Raw genomic sequence first — 4,930 nt, forward strand, 5'->3', positions numbered from 1 at the left:
TTCAGTGCCCGAGTGCGAATGCCTCGGTCCAGGAAACGCATCTCCTCGGAGATGTCCGTCAGTCGGTTGATAAAGTCGCGCTGGGACTTAAAGAATTGGTAGCGTCCGAACTCTGCGGGGTAGAGCATGTGCTCCTCCCCTTTCTGCAGAAAGGTGGGGGCCATAGACTGGGCCTTCAGCTGGTTCACCCATTGCTCCATCTCCTCCTTCGTTTCCGCCTTGAGCATGTAGACACAGGCTGCCCCCCCGGTGGCGGCCGGGGAGACCTCGAAGTAGTGCTCGTGCCGAGGGTGGTCCACCACGGCCACGACGGCCGCCTCCAAGGGAACGGCCCGGTGCAGGCGTCCACAGTCCTTGCTGTTGTAGCAGTAGAGGACCCGGTCCTGGATCTTGAACCAGCGAAGCTTCCAGCCTTTGGAGTGGCAGCACGAGCGCCGAAGATGCCGCTTGTAGGCGAGCTGCCCCTCCATGACACTGTGCTCCTTTCCTCCCACGGTGATCTCGGTCGGGTCCAAAATTTGCGCCGCCTGAAACCGCCGCTCCGCGATCCCCAGCTCCTCCAGCTCCGTCTTGCTCAGCTTGCCCGACCGGTACAGGTCTTCCAGATGCCGGACACGGGGGGCGCCGTAGACTACACACCGGTGGACGTTTTGCAGGAGCTTGGCGCACCGGCGGTAGTATCGCTGGTTCCCATGCACAGTCCTGCGCCCGTCCGACCCTTCCACCTGATAGTCTTCCATGGCGCCCACCAAGATAAAGTGCAGCTGCAGGGCAAAATGCAACGAGTGTTGGCAAACAATTAGCACGAATTGCTCCAATGCCGCTGTCGGCCAATCGACCTCGAGGTGAATAATCATGTGGGCGAGCTGAGGGAGGTAGAACTCAATACCCTCGAAGACCGTCTTCTGGTCCGAGTACTCCGAGAGCAAGTCCGCAAGCTCGCTGATGACTTCCGGCCTATGCCGGTTTTTCCAAATGATGATGGTCGCTTTGCGCATGTCGACCGAGTCGTCCGCGGTGAGCAGGTCCTCCAGCGAGCTGATGGAGGGGAGCGACATCGAATCGGAAAAGAGAGAAAAAAAACCAAAATGAGCCTTGCGAACACAAGAGGCGGATGACAAAAAATCTGTCCATCCCTCTGATAGGTCGAAGGTCACACACACGATCTTGCAGAAGCTCTTGGCAAAAGCGGGTTGCTAATCCGTCAGGCAATCGCTCAGATGCATCGGTTTTTCCACTTACAAGTGCTCCGTCCTGACATTCTTTGACGCCGCACCTCCCATCTTTGTCTGGATCTGCTCCTGCCGCTTTGCCTTCTATCCAATGAAGGGTAAATTAGTATGTTTTCGGTAGAGTAGCGGCGCTGTCTGGATGACTCTTCGACGGGCAATGGTCAGATTCCCCTTCCGCTCCTTTTAAACAGTCAGCCGCCTCCGTCTCGGTTGGCGCAAAGACAACGTCCTAAGGTTAGTCACAGGTGAAAAGACATGTTTAAAAGGCTGTGGCACACCATACACACGCGGCACGGGTGATATATAGCCCCTATAAAAGGAGGCCTTCTAGTCTACACGTTCCGCCTCTCGCTCGTTCCCATCTCGAAAATGGAGGAAACAGGGCATCTAGTGAGAGGAAATTCCCACCGCCTGTCGCAAATAGGCATTTCCGACAAAGGCTTTCCACGACAGACAGAGCGGATATGACAGGGATGATGAAAACAAATCGGTCGTGAGTGCAAGATGTAGACCGACATGCAAGCCAGAGATGGCACGTTAGCGCATGACTTGCGTCGCCGCATGGAAGTACCGCGATGGTCCCATCCCAATGAGCGGCTCGGAACGGCCGGGCGAGCGGGAAGCGAAATAAATGAGGAAAAAACGTGCGCAACAAACAGACAAATCTCGTTGCCACGCACGAAATAGCGATAACATATTGAGTTCCAGTCGAGGAATGGAAGCTTCGTCTTATTTTTACAGAGCTTGAGATAAATCTCTCAGGACACGGGCGGGAAGCTTTTTTGTTGGTAAGATCCACCGACCTAGGGAAGGGCGTGCCAGAGATAACCAGCTACACAGACACGCTGTCACCTTATAACTCTTTCGATTGTGAGCGCATCGCGTTCCATCATGGAGTCGCACAAAGTCTACCGCTTCTTTTTCGTTGCTCGGGCCAAAACACCTAGACCGAGCGGTGGGCCTGCCATTTTCTTTTCCTGCTCCTGTCAAACAGATGATCAATGGGCAGAGAAACCCAGAAAAACAGGAAGAAGAGATTGAAAATTTATGAGCAACAGCATATGTATTTTGTGATTTATCGGATATTTTTGTGTGCAAGCATACAAACTATCTGCTGTACACACATACAGACACACCTCCAAAAAAATATGAAAATAAGCGTTGGAAGCCATTAAAACCAGCGTAACCACCCTTTAAATGTCCAAGCGCTAGTGTCGCAGGAAGCGATCGTGGTACTATTCACACCAAGAGGGCTGTCAGGAGAGAATCGTCTCCTCCTTCTGCCATATTCGAGCATGCATGAACCAAACAGGTCGAAGCCCTCTCTCAGTGGAACCAGGCCGGAAGATTTCATACAGGCAATATTCCACCCACCGCGAGGAGCAACTTGAATTCATGATTAGACATAAGCGCAGGGCGGCGGACACAGTGACATTTGCTGCTCTATTAACTCCCTCTTCTCCATTATATGAGGTACTCACCGCCTGGTGCAAACAGTGCTCTAAGGCAGTTTGCAGCATCCTGATGTTCACATTCGCCTCCCCGTTCTCCTTGCGCTCCATGGCTGTCAACAAGGCATTGAGCTCCCGCTGGCAGGCAGCCGCCTTCTTGGGTTTCAACATGCGTTTAGCCATCTGCAGCTCACGAACAGTCAGTACTTTCGTCGGTCTAGGTCCCGGCATGGCAACACGAAGCTCACGAAGTGGCAAAGGGGGTCTGAACGAACGTGGCGACTTGGAGATATGAAGACCTTGGCTTCTCAAGCCGGCAGGACAGGGCAGACGCTCCTAGAGGGGCGCCAGACAACACCCGAGTCTCGTCCTCCCTGGTCCGCAAGCCTGTGTTTAAACGCGTTAGTGCAGGCGTGCTAGTGAATGCATGTGTGAGGATGATGGCGGCGGTGAAGAGGCTTGCCGATGGGTTGCACATACAGATTTTAGGATAGCTTTAAACGCGGACGGGCGCCAGGCAGATCCTCGTCACCTACAAGTTGTCGCCGAGTGACCTCCCTCATGTCCACGCCAGGGCGCACACACCGAGACCATGCTCCGCTTGCAGAAGAAATACACCGTCATCATGCATAAGTATGCACGTGCATCAAACAGGCAGTGCGAAGTGAGTGACGGGGAGAGCGGTAAAGCTTTGGCTTTGCCTTTTGGCGTCCTAATGGGAAACACCACATCGGGAAAAATGTTGAAGGAAGTAGTGGCAGATGCGCGCGCGGTCCTGAAGGCAACTGGGAAAAATACTTTCGAGCAAGTCAAAGCTCGACGTCAAGATGTGCAACGACAATTGGATGAGGTCAGTAAGCACAAAGAGGATCTGTTGCAGCGTCGTGCGGCAGGTGTTCGAGCCATAGTCAAGGAGTACGCGGCCAAACGAGAGATAATGTTGGAACACTTTGCCTCAGACAAAACTCAGCAGCCACCCGCGTTTGGAGCAGGTTCAGCACCCCTTACAGACACAGATTCGAGTGCCAAAGACAGTCAGAAGAAAAAAATGTTCAGGGCTGCGGAAAGCTCGTCAAGCACACACAGATTGCTGCCATCTCCAGAAGAGGTGTTTCGACAAGCGAAAGGCTTTGATGAGAGCAGGGGCTCCAAGATTTCCTCCACTGATCCTTCAAAGGTTGGACCTCACTGATAAGGAAAAAATGCAGCAGATTGTAATGGCGTGATGATCTATACAGCGCAAATGTACAGAAAAGAAAACCACGAAAGAAGCTAATGGCAATTTGCTTGCACATCTCAGCCTGCTCACCTTTCCGCCAGAGTTCTACATTAACGGACGCTAGATAATCTACACTGAGAAAATTTCTTTATTTTCTTATCTACTATACACAAATAAGGTCGTCTTGGCCTTGTGAAGCTTGCTCACTCAGGCATGCGACTCCACAACCATGGACGTGACGCGAGGCGCCTGAGCCACCGCCTCACCGTGACTTTCGCCACCAGGGTTATCAGGTTTTCCTAGTACTGTCGAAACACCTCGGCCGTCAAAAGCCATCCCCCCTTTACTCTCCCTCTGGAGGCGGCTGCCTTCTAGCTCCACCGCCATCTCCAACTCCGCTCCTTGTCCCGGGGCCAAGGAGGACTCCAACATGCGGTCTGCTTCACTGAGCGCCCGCCGCCCGCACTGCCTGACACTGTCGACCTCCCGCACTCCCGGCCCGTGCCCCTCCCACCCCGGAAATCCCCGTTGCGCCTCCAGGGACTCCTTTGCCACCGGGTGGAAGGCGGCCACATCCTCCCAGATGGCCCTCTGCAGGTTCCCACAGGTCGGCTTGCACTGCTCCAAGTCTCCCCATGGCACGGGGGTCGGGCAAACGTACTCCATAGCCTCGTCCCGCACGGAGGCAAAGAACGGGTGGGAGAGGGCCGCATCTACCGAGATTCGCTTGCTGTAGTCGAGCTGAAGCATCCGTCCCAAGAGGTCAAGCGCTTCGGACCCGCTCCCTGGCAAGCGTTTGGTAAGGTCCTGGGGCGGGGAGGGGGGCAGAGAGAGCATGAAGACCTTGGCCTTGGGGTTCTTGACGAACCAGAGGTCGGCCTCCGAGGTTGGAGTCCCGACAATGCGGGTGATGAGCTTCAGCTGGTGGATGTAGTCATTGCCCGGGAAGAGGGGCTTGCGACCCAGCATTTCTCCGAAGATACAGCCGGCGGCCCATACGTCTGTGGCATCCAGGGAGGGAGGGGGGG

The sequence above is a fragment of the Nannochloropsis gaditana genome (assembly GCF_000240725.1).
Source record: "Nannochloropsis gaditana CCMP526 unplaced genomic scaffold scaffold658, whole genome shotgun sequence".
In the NCBI taxonomy this organism is placed as follows: domain Eukaryota; class Eustigmatophyceae; order Eustigmatales; family Monodopsidaceae; genus Microchloropsis; species Microchloropsis gaditana.